Source organism: Pelodiscus sinensis, chromosome 7 (genome assembly GCF_049634645.1).
Source record: "Pelodiscus sinensis isolate JC-2024 chromosome 7, ASM4963464v1, whole genome shotgun sequence".
Taxonomy (NCBI): Eukaryota; Metazoa; Chordata; order Testudines; family Trionychidae; genus Pelodiscus; species Pelodiscus sinensis.
In genome coordinates, this window is record NC_134717.1 from 25,789,194 (window position 1) to 25,813,680 (window position 24,487).

The 24,487-nt window shown below is 42.5% G+C and overlaps 1 protein-coding gene across 10 annotated transcripts in view; it reads left to right on the forward strand.

The window, feature by feature from the left end:
* MBD5 (methyl-CpG binding domain protein 5) overlaps positions 1–24,487 on the forward strand; it is a 251,076-nt gene that overhangs the window by 101,886 nt on the left and 124,703 nt on the right. For 9 of the 10 annotated variants that reach the window (XM_075933338.1, XM_075933341.1, XM_075933339.1 and 6 more), the window contains one exon: positions 23,727–23,865. The gene's annotated coding sequence lies outside the window, so the exon portion shown is untranslated. Of the gene's footprint in view, positions 1–11,576; positions 11,678–23,726; positions 23,866–24,487 lie in introns of all 10 variants that reach the window. The other variant, XM_075933345.1, reaches the window with a different exon arrangement.

Genomic DNA, 24,487 nt, shown 5'->3' on the forward strand with positions numbered 1-24,487 from the left:
TGCTTTTCAATCTCCAGATCTTGTGAGCTTGATCTTCGTTGTACTTTATGCCACTGTATCCCTAAGATAAGAAATAGTGTATGCAGAAAGAATACCCAACAGATACTAAGATCAAGCTGCAAAAGTCACAGTTCTGGATTTTGGCTTCCACAGCTATGAAGAAAAGTGATGTTCTCTACAATAAAAGACATTTTTACTACATAGATATAGGATAAGTAAAGAACATTCAAAATGCATTTATTTTTGTTGTAGTTGATCTTGTGATCTTAAATTCTAACCATTGATTTAAAGACATATAACTCATGATCAAGAGTTTTGGCTACGGTTTCTGAATTTTCTGTATATGTCAAACGATACAGGTGAAGAACAGGAATGAAATCCTGGCCCTCTTGAAAAAAAATCATTAACTTTAATAGCACTAGGATTTCACTCCATGTTTGTCACTGAGTGAAAGATATGGTATATTTGATATTAACTCGGGTAATATAGGTGAACCATTTCAGTTATGTGGAAGACTGATCAATACGTCATTTTGCTCAAATCTTACTACTCTTTATCAGTAGCAAGTCTCTTTGACTCTAATGATATTAGTACATGATGTGACTGCTGTGGCTTTAGTTGTTGCATCAATTGATGTAGATACATGTGAGATTATCAGGTTTAATATCAATTAAAAGCTGACTGTGATTGATGACGAAAGTAAAATATGATGTTCCTACAAGTTTGTATATTAATACATTCACATCATTCAAATTGGAAAACCTGAAACTGTACATCTTGCTGTGTAGTAAGTCTGACAGCAAATCACCAGTTATAGATATTTTAGTAATGTGTTATTTTTTAAATACCATATTACTATTGTTCGGTGTGAAATTCAGTATGTCGCACAATTTTACTAAAGTAGGATTATTTTAGATGCAATATCTGTAGTGCCAGCTATACTGGCAAAACAGGTTGGTTTTTTTAAATTTTTTCTTATTCTGTTCAGTAGTTGAAAGAATCAAGAAAAATTAAATTCTTCTGAGCCGTGTTAGGCAACTTCATGGTAGGAGTGTAAAAATCAGTTCCCCAAATGGCTTTTTGTAGTGTAATCATCTTTCTATTTAAAGATGCCTTTTTTTCTTTCCATAACTAGGTGATTGTACAACAAAATGGCAGATACATTTTAATGTTGATATATGCAAAGTAATGTATATTGAAAAACATAATCCCAATTACATTTACAAAATAAGGGTGACTAAATTAGCTATTATTGCTTCAGAGAGCGATCTTAGAGTCATTGCTAAATATTGTGTCTGAACCTTCTAAAGAGCAGGAGAAATCCATAAAACTTGGACTTTGAGCAAATGGCCCCAGATTTTCAGCTAAACTTCTGAAAATTAGCACAAGTAGGGGATTTCACTTACTAGGTTCTTATGTTTTTCAGAAAATAAAATGCAAAAAACCCACTTGCAATATTAAAGAAAATCTGTATAACACTTCTGCACTTTCTTTGAGGGTGTGATTGAGTGGGAGTGGCATTTCCTTTTAAAAAACTAGTTGTCCTTGAGGACTATATAGTGTTCATTACTCTCCCTAATCTTACCAGTTGCAGTCCCCTTAATCAGGAGTATAGTCCTATCAAATGGTGGAATATTCGTGCCAAACACAGACACTGGAAAATAAGATAATCTTTTAGACTAAATGTAGATTCAGTAGCTTCAATTCTGAACATACTAGTTGTAGTCTTTAATTGTGGAAGACTATTCTCAACAGGAAGTCCTTTATGAGCATGCAACTTATACTACCTCTCCTTCCCAAAAATCTACTTTAAACTAGATTTTCCTAACAGTTTTCCTAACTGACACATGACAGGATTGTGATCTACTCTTTCAGAATTTCCAGAGAAATATTCCAGGAATAACTAAGGCTTGAAGAAATTGGCATTGTAGTCTAGCATCTGATGATATTCCAGAAATTTACTCTTATGCTTTTGGGGAGCATCCACACAAAGCTGTCCATGAGGCTTTTTAAACAAGGAAATGAATCTTGTCTCCTTTCAGGGAGCAAATCTTCAAAGTATCTTCTCCCAGCAGATGTTCCCTGATGCATCTCAGATTCCTATGCAGAGATTACACCTTAATTGGCCATTCTTGTCTTAACTTTTGAAAGACTCAGGGTAGGATTGTCTGGAAGACCATCCAACTCCTAATGCTTGTCTTGATTTTTTGATTTCAAAGTCTGGGTATAATTTTCTCTTTCACACTCACACTCTCATTCTCACTGTCTGTCAGGGGCACTTAAGTCTGGACCATCATTTGGAACTGAACCACTGCAGAAAATGTGTGTTTGAGATGAGCAGATAAGGACAGAAGTCACTTTGTTCCAAGAACAAGTTTCTTTTCCCAAAAGTAAATTAAAATACACGTACTATCAGCTAGTCTCTTAGCATCAGAAGATGAATGGTGGATGGGCAATCTGTCCATGGGAATTACAGAACCATCTCTGGAGGGGGAGATTTTGGAAAGGGCACCAGGAAGAATAATGGCATCCAGCCCATTTTAAATCTCAGGTCTCTCAGCAATTCCATATATGGATCAATATTCCATGTAGAAATAGTGACATTCATTGTTCTAGTGTTGTCTTCCCAAAACTTCAGAATGTGAAAATAAACCTAATCGAGAACAAATGAAAATATGATAAGGAAAAATCACTCTGTTACTTTAGTTACTGCTACATAAACTATTTTCATTATGATATATTCCCCTTTAGGATTTGGACATTTATATGCCTGCAGAAAAGAAAGCTTTGAGCAAGCAAATGGAAGGACCAGTTATAGCCCTAACAAAACACACCCACAACAATTTTTTACTTCAGAAGAGAAATATGAATGAGATAGTGTCCGATTTTCAAAATGTGACCACACTTCTCATAAGATGAAAATCTGACATATTTCTAAGGCTACTGGATCTCCTGTGAAAACCCAGAATAATTTTTGCTTTGATTCTAGCCAACAGTTGCAGGAAATGGTATATAAAGATCTTGGTTCAGATCCAGAACTAGCATCTCTGAATTAACTCATTCTTAATGTTATTTAATGGCTACCTGAGGTCAGATCCAAAGAAGCTGGTCATCAGTACAGAAGCCAAGCCCCATGCAAGAGAAGCACATCTGGACTCCTGCTGTGGCTTGGAATGAGGGTATGGCCCAAGGAGAAGATATGGACCTGTCTTATGCAAAAAATTATCAAGTTCACTCCTCTGTTTCCAGCAGATGATTCTTTCGAAACATAGTGTTTATGTATCTTTCAGCTCTGCCTAGAGAAGTAGCATTATTCAAGTCTTGGGCAGAAGCTCTCGCTATTCCTTAAGGTCTACCCCAAAAAGGAAAGTCAGGGTTACCTGACTCAATAGTACACATTTAAAGTCAAGGGAATTCAGTCTAGACCCTCTAGTCTTTCGGCCCATCAAAGTAATCTATTCGTATCCAAATGCAGTTGGAAAACTAAAGTTACTACATGAGAAAGAAACACTTGGTTAAAAAAATTGTGAAGGAACTGGCCACTAAGATTATAAACAACTTCTCATTAATTTTCATGTCTTGGTTCTCATATCTCATTTATGTATAACTGGTGTCATGATTATGAGGGTTCGCCAGCAGCCTGGGGATAAAGGGGTTAACTACACCTAGCCAGGTGTAGTGACCAGTAGGAATGTAGGTGGGACTTTCAACCTGGGACAAAGGAATTTGGGTTTTTTCCTTTCTCCTTTTGTCTCTCTGGAGAGTCCTCTGCAGCTACAGAGAGGGACAAACATGTCTCTCTCTCTCTCTCTAAGACACCATTCTTCATTTTCTGTAATTAGGGTAAAGTTTAGGTAGTTTCGTTAGGCTTTATTGTTTTAAGAGTTGGGTAAGGGATCTGATGTCTGGCACTGTTTAAAAGATGTTTTGGCTTTTCTTTGTAACTAAGTTCTAGGTCCATGGAGTTTCTCCAAGAGTGTATTTTGTTACCGTCCTATCTAGTCATTATGCCTGCAACAGGAATATTGTTGTAAAAATAAAAGTTCCTTCCTTTCTTTTTATTAACCTGGAAGTGGTTAATTGTGTGCCCTGATTTTTATTTTAGGGGTAAGATTTCCCAAATGATCTTTCCCCTGGTTTCTTTAGCAACATTTGGGTGGTGGCAGCGGAAGTTTTATTTCCAAGATCTAGGTTTTTAAGATTTTTGGGGGAAGTTTTATACCAAAGCCTGGTGTCATGGCTTCTTCCCCACTCTGGCATGATAAATGCAGAAGTGGGGGCCAGCAAGTGTACCCCAAAGCCTTATCTAGGTTGAAAGTCCCACCTACATTCCAACTGGTCACTCCACCAGGCTAGGTGTAGTTAACCCCTTAATCCCCAGACTGCTGGCTAACCCTCATAATCATGACAACTGGAATCTCAACTATAACTCCCAAAACACACACAATATATAGTGCTACAGGAGCTAAACTTGTATCCCTAACTTATCAGCTGGGAAATTAAGAAGGAACTATAGTCACTTAATTCTCAAATCTTAATTCTAAGTCTATTACAAATACCACTCTAGCACGGAGGAATTTTTATGAATTGTATCTATGAAGTTTGTATGTTGGTATTACCAGGGTTATAGATAAGGGCAAAGTAAGCTGAAGCAAAGGGCAGCCTGGTGTTTTTACAAGATGTCCCGACCATGGGGCTGTAGGCCAACTCTTCTTGGAAGGTCAATCAGTGATTGCAGAGGTGAGAATCTTTCATTGCTGTGTCACAAGATTCCTGAGGACTACCAATATTTTCAGATGGCGATGTAGTTTTTTCTTCAAGAGATGTCCCTGTGAGTGCTCCATAGTATGTGTTGGTGCACCTCTGCGCTGTCAACCGGAGTCTTTTAGAGCAGTGTCCTGTGCTGCACATACACGATGCTTGGGTTTGGTGCATTTAGTGCCTTGTCACCACACATGCGCATGTCCCTCCCTCTCCCCTTCAGTTCCTTCTTACTACCTTTCCTGGCCAGAGACAGAGTTCTGCAGTGTTCCTCAGCAGTCTATCTTCATTAGAGTTTTTACAGTTACATAACTAGTTCTTCTTTCATTTTCTTCTGTTAGTTCTCTGAATTGTTCTTCCTGTTCAGTTTTTTTTTCTTTCTGCAGTTCGCTTTCTATTTAGATACTTATAGTTAGTTAGGATTCCTGGCTCACCAGGTTTTAAGCTATGTAGTGTTTGTAATAGTGTGATGCCCATATCATACTGGCATTCCAAGTGTGTCCATCACATCCCAGTGTGCCTTTCCCATTGACCGGGAATGATATACCACGGCCACTTGGCGCTGCGAGTGGTCCATGCATACAGGTGCTCGAGTAAACATAGCATCTCACAGCCAGCTCTTTACAAGCCACAACTCAGAGTTTGAAAACTCCTGTCCTAGAGGAATGCAATTCTCCCTTTCAAACCACTTTAAGGATTCCTGTGGTACTCTGTTCTGTAACACCCTTCTATCAAATGCTTTAATAGCAGGGGTGAAGATGTTCAGTGTTTGAGAAAAAGGAAGACCTTACAGACTTGCTTATGCTAATTGTGATCTTTCCACTCCACAGTTGCTGCTCCTTTTCCTGGAATATGTGATGCAAAGGGTTGTTGTTGTACCTCCGGCTTTGAATGTCTCTCCTACATTACACTTCATTCTGATGTCTTTTGTCAAGCTGAGGAGCTTCTGAGGGCTCAGTCCCAGGGTCAGAAGCTGGAAAGAAGGGATTTTTTTTTTTTTAGCAAAATAAGCTTGAGATGCTTTCTTTTTCCTTACCTAACATTTAGTGTGCTAACTTTCATATGATGTCAACAACATGATTATAAGAATGTACTTACTGTAAAGCTTTTGTTCTAGATATGATGAGCCAAATGCAGACCTGTCAAAAGTTAATGCAGTGGCATTTCTTTCACGTTTTTATACGTTATTAGTCTGTGAGTAATTATGGTTTGCTTCCTCAAAAAAAAAAAAAAAAAAAAAAAAGCTGACTACTCTTTTGTTTAAGATAGATAACTGTGGTTTGTTCCCGTGGGATGTGGAATTTCTCTAAGCTTCAAAACACTGATGAAAATGAATTAGTACAATTATCAGGATATCCATTATAACTGTTTTTAAAGAGCTTTTCAAAATCACTGGGTAAAAAGGTGTGCCACACAACATAACTTATAAAATTGTTCATCACAAATAACCGTATAAATTTAGTAACGGATTCCCATGGTATTAAAGCACATGAATGGGCAAAAGCTGAGTCCTAAAGCGATATTTGTTTTTATTTGATACCTCAGTGATTGTTTAGAAGCTAAGTTTATAATGTTGGGTTTTTAGGTGACTTTCAATAAGGAAACTTTCATAAGCCATATGCTAAATAAAAAGAATCATTAAAGATTTTTAGATGTGTGGTTAGTTTAGTACCTGGGCCTTCTTTCACTGCTGTCTAATGAAACTGTTATTTTACAGGAATGATAATTATAAAGGTTGAACCTCTGTAAACTGGAACTTGCTTGTCCGTGGTTCTTATGTTCCAGGACCAGAGAGTCCCGGTGGATGGCTGGGCTCCCTGCAGCTGGGCTGCCAGACGCGACACAGCTGGGCTGCCTGGAAGAACTATAGTCTAGGGGCGGGACTGGGCTGCCGAGGTTAGCAGGGATGGGGGTGGCGGCTGGGCTCCCCACAGCTGGGTTGTCAGGTGCCACCCAGCTGAGCAGCGAGACCAGGAGTGTGGCATGTGGCAGTGGGGCTGCCCAGTGGGGCTGTAGCATGGTATGCATCAGCTGGGTTGGCCCATGGGACAAGGAGCCCAGGGCACTCCACAAGGGTTGACTCACAGGTACTAAACTTCCCGACTTAGAAGGAATGGGATGGGGGGAGGAACCAGCAGGGTGTAGCAGGGCTAGTGGCAGCAGTGAGAGCTGGCCAGGAGGCTGGTCCAGTGCTGGGAGAGCAGGTAGCAGGGGGGCCAGATATGACCTCCACCGGTCCAGCCAAATCCCTCATCCAGGACCAGTCAGGTCCAGAGGGTGGCAGACCCAGGAGGTCCATTCTTTATTACTTTTGTAAACAGTGCTTTCTATGTACATCGTTTTCACTCATAAGATATTTTAAATTAATAGGTATTTTAATAAATGTTAACAAACTTAGGCCCCAGTCTGGCCAATACACATGTGCTTACTTTTAAGTAGGGATGTAAGTGATTAGTCGAGTAGTCTAGTGACTACTAGGGATCTTAGATTTAGATTAATTAACTAATCGAATAGTCGATTGGATTTCTGTCGACTATTAGATTAGTCTATAAGGTCTTTTCTGCCTTTGAATTGTAGCTAGAGTCTTGCTGGGCTTTTGCTACAGTTCAAAAGCAGAAACCCCACAAGGAGCATGGGACCAGCGGGGGACCTCTCTGGCCCCATGCTCCCTGCAGCATCTCAGTCTTTAAAATGTACAAGATGCCCAGTAGGGTTTTTTTACATTTCAAAAACAGAAGTGAGTGCGGGGCCAGTGGGGGAATCCCCTGCTGCCTCTCCCTCCCCCGCTCTCTGAGGCACCTGAGCCTTTGAAATGTACAAGAGACCTGATGGGTCTCTTGTACATTTCAAAAGCAGGCCCCACAGGGAACACGGGGCTTCTGCTTTTGAAATGTACAAGAGCCCTCCTGGGGTCTTCCATTTCAAAAGCATAATCGCAGCAGAAGCAGCACAAGCAGAGACTGCTTTAGTTCCTGCTCACGCTGTTTCAGCTGTGCCTCTACCTTCCTTGCCCCCCCATGGAGGTGGTGCTGGGGGGAACTGGCTTCTAAGCCAGCTCCCCCCATCACCAGCTCCTGCTCCCTCTCTCCCCTCCGCCCCTTGCTGCCTCTCTCTGATAGAAGCAGCAACGGGGGGGGGGGGGGGGGAAGTGACTACTCGCATCACCAGTCGACTATCTGATAAGCTTATCACAGGGGTGGGCAAAAGGGCCTCCGTGGGCCAGATACAGCCCGCCAAGAGGGTTGATATGGCCCACGGAGGCCTTGCCGCTCCCAGACCAATTGCAGTCTGGGGGCAGGGGAGCGGGCGAAGCCTCCTCCTGTCCTGCAAGGAGCATGCTTCACTTCAAAGTGCTACGTGCTCCTCACAGGGGGGAAGGGACGTCACACACTCCCCCGCCCCCAAGCCTGATTGGCCTGGGGGCAGGGGAGCACTCGAAGCCTCCTCCCACCCTGCGAGGAGCACGTAGCGCTCTGAAATGCCTTGCTCCTCGAAGGGCAGGAGGAGGCTTTGGGCATTCCCCTTGCCCCCAGGCCAGTCAGGACATGGGGGTGGAGGAGCTGCGTGAAGCTTCCTTCCCCCTGCCCCAGCCCTGCGAGGAGCTCACGGCACTTCAAAATGCCACATGCTCCTCGCAGAGCAAGAGGAGGCTTCGAGTGCTTCCCTGTCCCCAGGCCCTGATTGGCCCGGGGCAGATAGAGTGCCTGAAGCCTCCTCCCGCCTTACCTCTGCCCTGTGAGGAGCACGCGGCAGGGTGCAGCACAAGGAAGTGGTGTGGGTACCTAGTGGGAAGTGGGGGACAAAGGGGCTTCCCCACCCCCAGACCAATCATGGTCTGTGGGCAGGGTAGCTCAGAAGCATCCTGGCTCTGCCCCTTCCGGTTTAGGCCCTGCCCCTTCCAGGCAGCCTGGGGCACTTCAAAAATTTTTGACGTGGCCCCCGGCCAAAAATTATTGCCCACCCCTGGCTTATTGGATAGTCGACTAGTTTCTTACATCCCTAGGGCTATTTGACTACTTGCTCCCCCCCTCTTAATGCTTCTGTATCAGAGGCAGCAAGGGGGGGAAGCAGGACCTGGTGCTGGGGGTACCTGGCTTACCATCTCTGCAGTCTGCGGGGGGATAGGGAGCAGGGGATGCTGAGCCACAGCAGACCTGGTGCCAGAGCGAGCCAGGACTGCTCAGTCCCAGGTCGCATCGGCCCTGGGAGCTACCCCCGCTGCAGCTCTACAGTTTAAATGTAGTTGGATCCGATCTGCCTGCATTCCTGGCTCCTACTACATATAAGCTACAGAGCCATATTGGAGGTAGCTCCTGGACCTGTCGTGAACCGGAACAGAGCGCCTCCCCTTCTTGACTAATCAAGTAGTTGATGCAAATCATATCGACTACACGATTAGCCAATTACCCACTTCTTAACATCCTTTTAATCACTAACAGTCCAACTGAATTAAATGGGCTGTTTACCTACTTAAAGTTAAGCATTTGCCAGGGGTTTGCAGGATTGGGACTTCAGCTGTTTGAACTCACGAATATTGAAATGAAACGGAGACACTCACAGACTTGCTAGTAACCACTCATTTTAGAAAGGGAGAGAGAGAGAGGGAGGGAGGAGCTTCCTGCATTTAATATCCTTTGACCTAAGAGAAATTGCAGCCTGTTTATGGTCTTTTACCGACTGCCATTAATAGATATCTGTGGAGTTTACAGCTCTAATTCCTTGTCCAGCCCCTGTATTCCTACTTTAAGGTCAAACAACTATTATTCTACCCATTTTACAAATAGAACAACTGAGAGATTATACAAGGCCACTTCAGGCAATGCTGGGGATAGAACCCAGATTTCTAATTATCACAGAACCAAGTATCACCTGCATTGACATATTTCCTTTGAGTGAAAGTGCTAAATCTTTGTGTTTGGTTAAGCAGTTCTCACAGAGAGCATTATTTGACCAGAGCAACCCATTTTTAAAGGAACAGTCCCATATTTATGCCTTATTGCAGGTGTCCTGATTTTTTTTTCCCCCGGTATTTCCTTTTACCACCTCCTGTCAGTTCTGGCAGGGCCTGCTGTGTACTGGATCCCTGCTCACCAGCCACACCATACACCCATCAGCCCACTTCCCCTGCTGGTCTGTCAGCACAGCCCCCACTGCAAACTGTGTCTTTGCCAGCAGGGTCCTGCCCCCTTCCCATTTTCAGCCAGCACACTCTATGTTCTGCAGACTGCAGTGGCTGGTGAGAGTGGACAAGCACCAGGTGGTAGCCTCTGCTGCCCACCCGTGGACCCTTTACATCTCTTTCATTGTCCTTTTCCTTATTTGTCCCTTCACCCCTCCCTAGCCCCACTGCTCCTCCATATCCATCCCCCAGTGGTGCACACTCTGCTCCTGGCGCTAAGCAAAGAATCAGGCCTTGTTTGAAGCATTCAGCTTACTGGCAGCATGGCTGGCAAGCTCCTTCTTTCCCCCACTGCCTCTGGTTGAGCCAGCACTCCAGGTAATTCCCAGATTTTATATTTTACGGTTAACTGTTTAGAACAGCAGCTTAAAGCATCATTGCTGAAAGTGTAACAAAACTAACTTAGTTAACAGGTAAATTACTAGAAGTGGGGAAAGTCTTGTTCCCATTACTGAAGCTTAATTGAATAATGCTTTATTAGGATTCAGGTTTTGTTCCATCTGACCTGAAGTATCTACTTCCTCAGTACTTCACTGGCCCATAGGGGTATTATATTAGGAGTACCTAGAAGATGGAGGAGAAAAAGTGCATGTTACATGGGCAGGTGAATTATGTCCTTATGAATGCAGGAATTGAAACAATGCCTGGAATCCTTCAAAAAGGGGTGGAAAGGGAGGCTGTTCTGACTGATCGAACACAAGTCCAAGCAGAGCAAGAATTAGAAAGCCTTTTGTGTAAATAGCTAACCCAAACTTTGCACTAAAACAAAGGATTGCCTTCATGCGGTAACCCTGGGACTGACTAGTTACTGAGGACTTTGATGCAGATGTTCCTTTGACTTCGCCATCATCAAGCTCAGGAATTGGAGTTCATATTCTGCAGCAGTTACAAGCATCTGTTGATAGGCTACCATCAACAGCAGAATGGCAAACAAAAAGCATTTTTAAACTGTGTCAGCACTCTTGGCACTAGCTATTTTGTACAGTGGATTCGCTTGTAGTGTCATTAATCAAGGAAAAGAGCACCATTATGATTTCCATCTCATTAAGTGTGGAGAAGCTAAAATAGTGTCACCCAAATCCTAGTTCAGGCCATTTAAGAATGTCGTGAGAGGTAGATTTTGTTTCACTTCTAGATTTTATTGACTTGAGGTAGATAATAATATTCCCAGTTGGATTCTGGAGTGTCAGTGCTAGAAAGAAAACGTTACCTTTGTCAAAGTTTGGCACTGTTGGGGTGTGACCCAGCAAAAGGACTTATTCACATGTGGTCAATGGATGTCCATTGCCACTCAGCAAATTGCTACTCATTTTGAATCTGTTATTCACTAAATGAGTTACAGTCATAGATGTAAAAAATCAACAAGAAAACATAACTTTAAGCTTCCATTCAAGAGTTAGTTGCAAAGTAGTGAATCTTTGATATTTAGTTAACAGAGTAACGTACCAGTTTTGAATCCGTTCTGATGAAACAGTGTATGAGAGATTGGGTATACAGTAAAAATATGTTACTACAATAGAACTGATATTGTGACTGAAAAGCTGACAGGTCAAAAAAATTGTCAAATCCTTGAGAAAAACTGGCCATAATCCAGGACTGCTGACCCTGACGCAAAATTCTCTTTTAATTTCATTAGCATCTGAGAGGTAAGCAATGAAAGAAGTGAAAGCTACAACTTAAAGGCTGCAGAATTCCATTAATAGCTCTTGTGGACAGGGTGTATTAATTTAAATCAAGGTGAGTTAAATCATGATGTGGCAAGCTTTAATTTAAGTAATCAACTTTTACATTTGTACTTTGTCACTTTTTTTTTAAAGAAACTATGTTCTCATTTGTTAATATACCTTTTAAAACCTGTTGATTTACAAGTAAATAGACTCTTTACATTACTTTACTTTTGGGGGGGGGGCACTTAAGAGGTTTCATTATTATAACTATATGTTTATTCAACTAATTATGTAGCTTAATATTTTCAGAGTCTTATTAATATATATGTTTTAGTGTGTTAAAAATGGTGAATGGTATATTGTTTATTTCCTAGGTACAGGCAGTCTCCGGGTTACGTACAAGATAGGGACTGTAGGTTTGTTCTTCAGTTGAATCTGTATGTAAGTCGGAACTGGCATCCAGATTCAGCCGCTGCTGAAACTGATAAGTTTCAACAGCAGCTGAATCTGGACATCAGTTCTGACTTACATACAGACTCAACTTAAGAACCCCAGGCGTCCCCAAGTCAGCTGCTGCTGAAACTGATCAGCAGCTGATTCCAGGAAGCCCGGGGCAAAGCAACTCTGCCTCGGGCTTCCTGTAGTCAGCCGCTGGTCAGTTTCAGCAGCGGCTAACTTGGGGACGCCTGGGGCAGAGCAGCTCGGGTGCTGCTGGGTTGATCCAGTAGCGTGGCTGCTCCGCGGCGCTACTGGACCAACCCAGCAGCACCCCAGCTGCTCTGCCCCAGGCGTCCTGATTCAGCCGCTGCTGAAACTGATCATCAGCAGCTGAATCTCAGGACTCCTGGGACAGAGCAGCTGGGGTGCTGCCGGGTTGGTCCAGTAGCGCCAAGGAGCGGCGCTGCAGGACCAACCGGCAGCGCCCCACCTGCTCTACCACAGGCCCCGGGCATTGCTCCACGTCTCCCTGGTCTGCTGGGGGAGGGCACTAGCTGCGTTCCCCCCCAGCAGACCAGGGAGACGCGGAGCAAAGCGGCGGAGGACCCGGGCCAGACCGTGACGCTTCCAGATCAGCTGGAAGCGCCGCGGGTCTGGCTGGGTGCTCTGCGGCTTTGCTCAGCGTCTCCCTGGTCTGCTGGGGGAGCCAGCAGACCAGGGAGACAGGGAGCAGCTTTTCTCGTCCCGGAGGAGTCGGGCGGCGGGACCAGGCATCCCGCTGCTCCAGCCCTCCGGGGCGAGAAAAATCCCCGTTCGTTACTGCGGATCCGACATAAGTCGGATCCGCGTAACTCGGGGACTGCCTGTAATTAGCTTTTTTGCTCATAATTTGTGCCCAGTTGTGTTAGAATGGTAACTGAATTTTAATTAAACTTACACATCAGCATATTAATTTTTTTTGTAAAGCAAAACAGTCTTAAATATTTTGAAACCTTTAGAGGGATAGCCGAGTTAATCTGTAACTGGAAAAACTTAAAAAACAACGAATAGTCTAGCACAGTGGTCCCCAACCTTTCGAGGTTGTCGGGCGCCAGTGGGCGTGGCCGTTCGCCCGCCGGGCGCCAGGGGGCGGGGACATTTGCGCCCCGGGGGCGGCCCCCCCCCCATAACTGCATGCCCGGGGCCGGCGCTCCCCCCGCCATGCGCCGCGTGCCCGGGGCTGGCGCTCCCCCCGCCCAGCGCCGCGCGCCCGGTGCCAGGCCAGCCCCAAGCACCTGGCGGGCGCACGGAAATGCCCCCGCGGGCGCTATGGCGCCCGCGGGCACCGTGTTGGGGACCACGGGTCTAGCAGCACCTTAAAGATTAACAAATCATATAGATGGTATCATGAGCTTTCATGTCATCTGAAGAAGTGGATTGTACCCACAAAAGTTCATGATACCATTTACATGTTTTGTTAATCTTTAAGCTACTGCTAGACTATTCGTTGCTTTTTAAGTTTTTTAAATATTTTGGATATATCAACTTATCAACATGTTTTATATTTACAACTAAAAGATCTATTCAACAGGGTATAACTATAGTTAGTGAATTAAACTGATTGTTTCATATCTGCCTTGGAAAATTTTCATATGTGCCTAAGTGAAAGTGACTGGAGCTTAAGTGCCTCCTCACCTATGGCCACACGGAAGTTTGAATTAAGATATGCAATTCCAGCTACATTAATTGCATAGGAGGAGTCAATGTACTTTAATTCAAACTTTGATGTCATCTCCGCAGTGGGAGGTCAATGGAAGCAAACACTTCCATTGACTTCCCTTACTCCTTGCAATTTGAGGAGTACTGGTGTCAGTGGGGTGCACCTACCATTTGATTTAGCGGGTTTTTACCAGCCCCACTAAATCAAAAGCCAGAAGATGGACTGTCACAGCATTGATCTTTGTGTAAGTAAATACATGGCCTAAGTCTCTGGAAAATCAGTCAGTCTCCTAAGGACCAGTTCTTGCTGCAGAGATAGGTTGGCTTAATTACATCACTCAGAGCTGTGAAAATTTTCATGTGCTGTGAGACATAGTGGTATCTACATGAACATTAGACTGATGGAAGAATTCTTCATAAGAACATAAGAACGGCCGTACTGGGTCAGACCAAAGGTCCATCTAGCCCAGTATCCTATCTACAGACAGTGGCCAGCACCAGGTACACCAGAGAGGGTGGACCGAAGGCAATGATCAAACGATTTGTCTCCTGCCATCCCTCTCCAGCCTCTGACAGACAGAGGCCAAGGACACCATTTTATCCCCTAGTAGCCTTTTATGGACCTAACCTCCATGAAATTATCTAGCTTCTCTTTAAACTCTATTATAGTCCTAGCCTTCACAGCCTCCTCTGGCAAGGAGTTCCACAGGTTGACTACACGCTGTGTGAAGAACTTTCTTGTATTAGTTTTAAACCTGCTCCCCATTAATTTCATTTGGTGTCCTCTAGTTCTTCTATTATGGGAACTAATAAATAACTTTTCTTTATCGGCCCTCTCCATACCACTCATGATTTTATAGACCTCTATCATATCCCCCCTCTGTCTCCTCTTTTCTAAACTGAAAAGTCCCAGTCGCTTTAACCTCTCCTCAGATGGGACCCGTTCCAAACCCCTAATCATTTTAGTTGCCCTTTTCTGAACCCTTACTAAGGCCAAAATATCTTTTTTGTTGTGATGAGACCACATCTGTACACAGTATTCAAGCTGTGGGCGTACCATAGTTTTATACAGGGGCAGTAAGATATTCTGGGTCTTATTTTCTATCCCTTTCCTAATAATTCCTAGCTTCCTATTTGCCTTTTTGACCGCTGCTGCACACTGTGTGGAAGTTTTCAGAGAACTGTCCACGATAACTCCAAGATCTCTTTCCTGATTTGTCGTAGCCAAATTAGCCCCCATCATACTGTACGTATAGTTGGGGTTATTTTTCCCGATGTGCATTACTTTACACTTATCCACATTAAATTTCATTTGCCATTTTGTTGCCCAATCACTCAGTTTGGTGAGATCTTCTTGGAGTCCCTCACAGTCTGCTTCTGTCTTGACTATCCTAAACAGTTTTGTATCATCTGCAAACTTTACTACCTCACTGCTTACCCCTTTCTCCAGATCATTTATGAATAAGTTGAAAAGGATTGGTCCCAGGACTGACCCTTGTGGTGCACCACTAGTTGTACACCTTCTGTACGCCTACCGGCCCCTTCTTGGAGAGATGGGTTTACAAAAGTAATGGAAGAACCCTTTCCCATTACTGTAGTCGCGTATATGCTATAGCAATTTTCTAATGGCTGGCAACCTGAGGCCATACCCCCTTCACCCTCTCTTTCTATATCACTCAGCTCTGCCTCTTCCTTCCTTCCCTAATAAAAAAAACTGGATATCAGGACATGTCAAATTGAACTATCCTGGTGAAAACTGTCCAGGTGGCAACCCTTTCCCATTATAAGTCTTACCCTCAAAAGTTATATTATTTCCCTTCTTCTTTATATCAAAAAGAAGCCATTAATTCCAATACAGAGTTTTTGATAGAGACTTGTGGATTCAGCATATTTTTTCTTTAAACGTTTTAAGAAATTATAATAAGTTTAGGCCTTAACATATTTTGTATTAAATTCAGTTTAATTTAAAACTTGTTTTTTAAAAAATAGCTTATTATAACTTACATAAAAATGAGAAAAATCTGATTTTTATCCACCTTGCATATGGGAAAGGATAGAGGATGCAATTACTCCCTGATATTAAAAAAAATCAGGGCCTAGAAAAATAGTAAGACAAATATCTTTGAATGTCTTGAAGCTGTATCTGGAATTGTTCTGTCTGTCTGTCTGACACCTGGGCTATGTGGCATGATGTGGTCTCTTGGTTTGGGAAGTGGACTGAACTATTTGTTCTCCCTTTGAGGTATTTATCATGCCAAATGTATTTGTGGCTGCTTATATTTTTGTAGCATGGTTTTGTTATAAAGTGCATGATGCAGGCATTGGATTAACATCATTCTGTGCTCATTAGAATGATTCCTGTGCATATTGATGATTAACCATTATACCGTTTTAAAATATCAATAATTTTAAAAGGAAAAACATGGAAACAAATTAGGATAGTCAGTTGTATTTGCTTACAGTCTTAACCACTAAACACAAAATTTATTAACTATATTTATGGTACACTTCATATGTAAATAAATGTCTAAAAGGAAGACAACTCAGTTTCTTAGGAGAAACTAAGATTCTTTATTGGTTATGCTGAGTTTTATCAATCCTAGTGTTATCTCCATATTAAATTAAAGCTCAATGAAGTAGAAATGTAGATTTCATTTCCATTGTTTTTATTTTGGCCTAGGAAATGGAGAAATGTACCATCACAGATATGCAAAGCAGATGGTAGAAATACATCTTTTGTTCCCAATATTCTTTACTTAAAAAATTCCCTGCTAGCAGACCCTTCCTTTTCCATTTTATGAAACATGGTCACATTCCAGGTACACCCCATTGTCCTAGCACAACCAAACCCTTACCTTGCTGTAAGATGTGATGAAAAGAATCAGAACACCAAATTTGGTGGTCCTAGCTCTTGCTGTTTAGGAGGAATTCTTGAACAGACTCATAGACAGGCAGACACAGAAAAACTCTCAAATGTATAGTAGAAGAAGGCAGATGCTTGCTATGACAACTAACAGAGGTGAATACTACAGTATATTTATTTATTTTACCTATTTAAAATATTTTTATTTGAAATATTCAAGGCGGCTTACAAATATATATGAGACCCCAGAAGGACATAAAACCTGCTAAGCGTATCTCGAGAGGAGGAACAGACACATACAGACTCAAACACCAATAAAAGCACGAGTAAAAATGGTGGCTTTAGACTGACGCCAAACAATGTTAATGTTGGTGCCATGTGAATATCCCTAGGAAGAGAATTCAACAGCCTGGGAGCAAAAGCTGAGAAGGTCCTGTTCTGTGTAGATGTTAATCTTATCTCCATAAGTGGGGGAACACTGAGCAGGGCCTCCCCAGCTGACCTCAGTCCCTGGGAGAAGACGGTCCTTCAGATACCCCAGACCCAACCCGTTTAGGGTTTTAGAGGTCATAACCAACACCTTAAATTGTGCCTGGAAACATACCGGAAGCCAGTGCAGCTGCCGGACCACTGGCGTAATGTGCTCTGTATAACGCGTTTTATAGTGGTTTTTTCTCTTACTAAAGCAGGTTTTACATGTGTATGATTTTCTGTCATCCTTAGAGCTAGTTGATTTGTCAATATCACATTTTCATTCTGTTTTGAAACATTTGGGTAAGAGATGTGTATATGTCATTTCTGATCTGTAACATGTACCTTTCTTATTAAGATCAGGATTTTTTTAGAAAATAAGTCTGTTCACATTCATAACATGTTATTTGAGCTTGTCATTTCCTTTATGAAAGGACCAGATTAGTACTTTACTAGTACTCAGTTTATTGACTAAATTCATGTCTCTGACTCTCTCTGTTTATGAATCTATAATCCTTTCCTTTCTGTTTTTTTTAAATAATTGTGTAGAGAGCAGATGGAAGGAGACACTTTATTCATGTCTCTTCAGTCCAGAAGTTGACAACTGTGTAAATGATATTTTTGCCAAATGTGATAAGAATGTGTGTGTGACAGTTGTATTACTTTAGATACTGTTAAGCTCTGGTTTATATTTTTATTTTAAATTCCTTTTTATTCTTAATTTATTATATTGCTTCACATTATGGTGTTCATAGATCCATAGAACATACTGCAAAAGTTAGCATAAAAGATGCAGTCCTTAAACTGTTGTGCAAGACAACAATGGTAGTAAACTTATCAAAGACCTCAAATTCACTCCAATATGGGGGTTTGTTTTTGATTTATGCTTTCTCGTGTCCTGTGGTATTGCACCTCATTGTCTGACATCTTTTCAAGGATAATTCTTGTGAATCATAGAATCATAGAATAATAGGACTGGAAGGGACCTCAAGAGGTCATCGAGTCCAGCCCCCCGCCCTCAAGGCAGGACCAAGCTCCACCTACACCATCCCCGACAGATGTCTATCTAACCTGTTCTTAAATATCTCCAGAGAGGGAGATTCCACCACCTCCCTTGGCAATTTATTCCAATATTTGACCACCCTGACAGTTAGGAATTTTTTCCTAATGTCCAATCTAAACCTCCCCTGCTGCACTTTAAGCCCATTACTCCTTGTCCTGTCCTCAGAAACCAAGAGGAACAAATTTTCTCCTTCCTCCTTGTGACACCCTTTTAGATATTTGAAAACCGCTATCATGTCCCCCCTTAATCTTCTTTTTTCCAAACTAAACAAGCCCAGTTCATGAAGCCTGGCTTCATAGGTCATGTTCTCTAAACCTTTAATCATTCTTGTCGCTCTTCTCTGTACCCTTTCCAATTTCTCCACATCTTTCTTGAAATGTGGCGCCCAGAACTGGACACAGTACTCCAGCTGAGGCCTAACTAGTGCAGAGTAGAGCGGCAGAATGACTTCACGAGTTTTGCTTACAACACACCTGTTGATACAACCTAGAATCATATTTGCTTTTTTTGCAACAGCATCACACTGTTGACTCATATTCAACTTGTGGTCCACTATGACCCCTAGATCCCTTTCTGCCATGCTCCTTCCTAGACAGTCGCTTCCCATCTTGTATGTATGGAACTGATTGTTCCTTCCTAAGTGGAGCACTTTGCATTTCTCTTTATTAAACCTCATACTGTTTACCTCTGACCATTTCTCTAACTTGCTAAGGTCATTTTGAATTATGTCCCTATCCTCCAAAGAAGTCGCAACCCCACCCAGTTTGGTATCATCTGCAAACTTAATAAACGTACTCTCTATCCCAATATCTACATCATTGATGAAGATATTGAACAGTACGGGTCCCAAAACAGACCCTTGAGGAACTCCACTTGTTATCCCTTTCCAGCAGGATTTAGAACCGTTAACAACAACTCTCTGACTACGGTTATCCAGCCAATTATGCACCCACCTTATCGTGGCCCTATCTAAGTTATATTTGCCTAGTTTATCAATAAGAATATCATGCGAGACCGTATCAAATGCCTTACTAAAGTCTAGGTATATGACATCCACCGCTTCTCCCTTATCCACAAGGCTCGTTATCTTATCAAAGAAAGCTATCAGATTAGTTTGGCATGACTTGTTCTTCACAAACCCATGCTGGCTATTCCCTATCACTTTATTACCTTCCAAGTGTTTGCATAGGATTTCCTTAATTACCTGCTCCATTATCTTCCCTGGGACAGACGTTAAACTGACCGGTCTGTAGTTTCCTGGGTTGTTCTTATTCCCCTTTTTATAGATGGGCACAATATTTGCCCTTTTCCAGTCTTCTGGAATCTCCCCTGTCTGCCATGATTTTTCAAAGATCATAGCTAAAGGCTCAGATACCTCCTCTATCAGCTCCTTGAGTATCCTGGTATGCATTTCATCAGGACCTGGTGACTTGCTGACATCTAACTTTCCTAAGTGACTTTTAACTTGTTCTTTGTGTATCCTATCTTCTAAACTTACCCTCTTTCTGCTTGTATTCACTACGTTAGGCACACCTCCAGACTTCTCGGTGAAGACCGAAACAAAGAAGTCATTGAGCATCTCCGCCATTTCCAAGTTTCCTGTTACTGCTTCTCGCTCCTCACTAAGCAGTGGGCCTACCCTGTCCTTGGTCTTCCTCTTGCTTTTAATGTATTTATAAAAAGTCTTCTTGTTTCCCTTTATGCCTGTAGCTAGTTTGATCTCATTTTGTGCCTTTGCCTTTCTAATCTTGCCCCTGCATTCCCGTGTTGCTTGCCTATATTCATCCTTTGTTAGTTGTCCTAGTTTCCATTTTTTATATGACTCCTTTTTTATTTTGAGATTGTGCAAGATCTCCTTGTTAAGCCAAGCTGGTCTTTTGCCATATTTTCTATCTTTCCTACACAGCGGAATTGTTTGTTTTTGGGCCCTTAACAACGTCCCTTTGAAATACTTCCAACTCTCCTCAGTTGTTTTTCCCTTCAGTCTTGCTTCCCATGGGACCTTACCTACAAGTCATCTACAAGAATGTATGTTTATTGCCAAGATGCAGTGCAATCGAAGTGTGTATTTCCCTAAAGTTTGATGATAATGTTAGTCAGTTACTCAAACCTGATTTTAAGAAATACAGTGGTATCCTTGGACATTATAATAGCTAAAACTAGAAGCAGGACAATAAGTTTTCAGAAGGCAAATGGCTGATTATTGTTTCAACCTATTAGAAAATGGAAAAGTATGCTGGAGTCTTCATATTAACTTTTCTTTTAAAAAAAATTAAAAGAACAGTGCAGTCTTAGATCAGTCCAAAGTTGCATTCATCACATATGTTGGAGAATGGGGATTAAAGATGTCTGTTGTTTTCATTGACTTTACAGAGGCATCTCATTCTGTTTGGAGTGAAGCTTTATTGAAAGTAGCAGTTATATGGAGTTCCAGATAAGATTATTGCCATTATAAAAGCTATGTATGAAGACTCTTGCAGTGACATAAGAATTAGTGGGAAATTAAGCAACTGATTCAAGTCAAAGTCTGATGTAAAACAAGGGGGCATGGAATTTCCAATTTTTCATTATGTTCTTAAAATGGAGGTTAAGAATATTAGACAAATTGGAGGGCGTGACATTGGAAGATGTACAGTTAATCTCTTGAATTTGTGCATCATGCAATTGGCAGAAACATTTCAATTAGTTGTAATAACATTTACTACCTTTGAAAACTACTGTAATTGACTTGGACTAACATTAAATACCAAGAAGTCAAGTGGTTATACAGTAAACTTCCGATAATCCGGCACCTTTAGGACCCAGGGGGTGCCGGATTATCAGATATGCCGGACTATCAGAAGGGGGGCCTATGAGGGGGGTGGGGTGGGGGGATGCTACCCCAGACCCCTCATAGCCCCCCCCCCTTCCGATAGTCCGGCTCTGCCCCAGGAGTCCCTGATTCAGCTGCTGCTGATACTGATCAGCGGCTGACTCAAGGAAGCCCGGGGCAGAGCAGCTGGAAGACTGCTGGGTTGGTCCCACAGCGCCGAGGAGCGGCGCTACTGGACCAACCCGGCAGCACCCCAGCTGCTCTGCCCCAGGCGTCCCCAAGTCAGCCGCTGCTGAAACTGCTCTGCCCCGGACTTCCTGGAGTCAGCCGCTGGTCAGTTTCAACAGCAGCTGAACGGGACGCCTGGGACAGAGCAGCTGGGGCGCTGCCGGGTTGTTCTGGTAGCACCAAACCTCGGCGCTGCAGGGACCAACCTGGCAGCACCCCAGCTGCTCTGTCCCAGGTGTACCCAAGTCAGCTGCTGCTGAAACTGACCAGTGGTTGATTCCAGGAAGCTGGGGCAGAGCAGCTCTGCCTCCAGCTTCCTGGAGTCAGCCACTGGTCAATTTCAGCAGCTGCTGAATGGGGACAGCTGGGGGGCTGCCGGGTTGGTCCCACAGCCCCGAGGGGCAGCATTCCAGCTGTTCTGCCCCGGCTTCCCCGATTCAGCCGCTGGTCAGTTTTAGCAGCGGCTGAATCAGGGAAGCTGGGGGCAGAGCATCTCCAATGGTCCAGCTGCCCGGAGCACTTCCGGGTTCCTGATGGTGACGGACCATCAGGAGTGCCGGACCATCGGAGTTTTACTGTACCTTGAAAAAGGGACACACTAGATAGAGCAACTAAAGGTAGCAGCAATGAAGTTTTAGAACAAATAGAATCTTATGTGTACCAAAGTAACTTGATCCATTAAGGGTGATGTTAAAAGGAAATGTACATTAGCCATGGGTTCAGCACAGAAACTGACAAAATTATGGACTGATAAAAACATTATGTTTGGTCCTACTGTGAAAATTTATCAAACTGGTGTACTAATAGTATTACTTTGTTGTCTGGAAGCCTCTGTGTTAAATAAAATAGACATCAAAAGGCTGGAGGCAATAGCTATGGGAGTTCTTTGAAAGATTATGTGAGGAAAGTGGAATGATTTTAAGAGAAATGAAGTTAGAGAATAGAATGTGTAATCAAGGCTATTGGATTGGCTATAGTAAAAAAGATAACAAAATAGTGGGGACACTACAGATGACTGGTGATAAGATGTCAAAGAAGATAGTGCAGACATAACCAAGGTCAGTCGTACTTAGCTAACCACTGAGTAGGTGACAGAACATAATATTCAGGAACGTGAGTAGGCTGGGCTTAATGGAGGCACAAGCCATGGACTGGAATGAATGGGGATGATGTACTGCTCTCCATGGCCCCAAAGATACTTTGGAAGAAAAATAAGAAAAACACATAGTTCTATGGCTTGAGTATAGGAGTGGGAGCCAAGGCACAGATTCTGATATATTGTATCTTGTTGACTTGTATCTTACTTTTCAAATAATCCTACTGAAATTAATGAGATTATTTGTAGAGTAGGGCACTTCTGATCCTCACTAATTAGCCTCATGACATCTTTGTGACATGGGGAAAATCCGGATACAGAGAGGTTTATTTGCTTATCTGAGACCACATGATAAGCCATTAACTAAGCGAGGAATAAGAGCTCTGGATCCCACTCTTATACTCAAGCCATAGAACTATGTGTTTTTTCCATGAAAGGAAATTAGCCGAACTGCTTCTGTTTTTTACTTTACCAAAATATTTGTGTGCTTTAAGTGTAATTCATTTTCAAGAGAATAATATTTTGCTTTACAGATTTATACATCTCTAATGCTCCTCCTTTATAGGCAGGAGAATAGCTTCACTTTATTTTGGTCTCTGCTCTTTGGTTCTGTTATCTTTTGTTATTATCCTGTTGCAAATACTCCCAGAATCCTTAAAGAAACAATATATGTCAAATTACATCACTCCATACTCCATATAAGACACTTCTCAAAAAATTGCTTTCTTTTCATTCCATATCCTTGAATAATTGCGTGTTTGACAAGTTAAATCCACTTCATGAAAAAGTCTGTGCCGCTGAGTAATGGCAGTTGTTAGTGTGCATATATTCTGGAAAGCATTTGTGTACAAGTTTATAATAACCACTTGAAAAACAAATGCTTCCAGCATAATGTTAAATACAAAAATCTGTTTTATAATAAGCTATGAAATCTTTCATATAATAAATTAGACTACAGTAGTCTGAATAGTTTCTTCATGTCATGTTTTTTCACCATTATCTGTTTGAACATAGGAAACATTTATTCAGGTGTATGGCAACTGACAATAACTATAAACTTTGCTAAAATGAATCATCTGAGTTCTAGTATGTCAGTTACTTTATTGTAATACACACACATGCACGCACGCACACACAAACTTTTGGTGACAGAATGCATTGCATACACCCGAGGCCTTGAAAGCACGGAAATGAGTTAAAAGGGAAATGTTTGCTGCTTTCTTTATGGGGAGCTATAGAAATGTTGAGGCATAGTAATTTCCTAAACACATGGAATGTGTAACAGTCAGATTTGCCAATCTGTGGGTTGTGGCAAGTACATATGAAGGCTCTATTAAGATTTGGCAAGCTTGATGAAGGTAGTGTAGGCTTGATGAACATTTTGGGGTTGGTGAGGTGTTTTCTGATATACACTTGTCACTAAATGTTTTTGTTTATATTAATTTCCTAGGTTTTTTTTCATACTGGATCGGTGTACCTCAGTGGATAGCTCCACAGGATCAGGGAGATGCATTTGGCTTGGATTCAGAGGAACAAACTGCAACACTAAATCGACTCCTGTCAACAATGTTCCTCCTAAAAAATATATGGTATGTCTCAGAAAGATCTTTGTGTCTATAACATTTTGACATATTTAAAAGATATTCAAGGTAAATATGCTAAATGCAACCCCCCTCCCATACACAAACTGAGTAATGACATAATCTGTCAGCTGGAGAGAACATTCATGAAGAATTCTTTGTCATCACTCATTTTCCAAAATATGCCACAACCTCTCAGCTTCTAGAAATTGGACACAGGAAAGAACAGCTGTAGCCAGTGGTGTTGTAACAATTTTTGGAATGGGGGTGCTAAACTGAACCCCCCCCTTGCCTCTGTCCACACTCCTCATCGCCACATGCAGGGTCAGCACCCAGGACCCCAAGCCTAGCTGGTGGGTGAAACCTAACAGGAGGAGCCTGGCGTCCAAGCATTGTGGCCAGCAGTTGAGCCCTTGTGCATGAGGCCAGCAGTTAGCATGACCTGGGGCCAGAAGTGAAGCCCAAGGGCCCAGTAGCTGGGACTGCAGATAACAGGGGTGCAAGGTTGGCAGCTAGGAACTTGGGTAGCAAGGGCATGTGGCCAGGAAATCCAAAACGCCTGAGTGCTGCAGCACCTACTACTTCCTGTGCCTATGGCTGTAGCTACAAGGTACATGGTGCCACTCCAGCA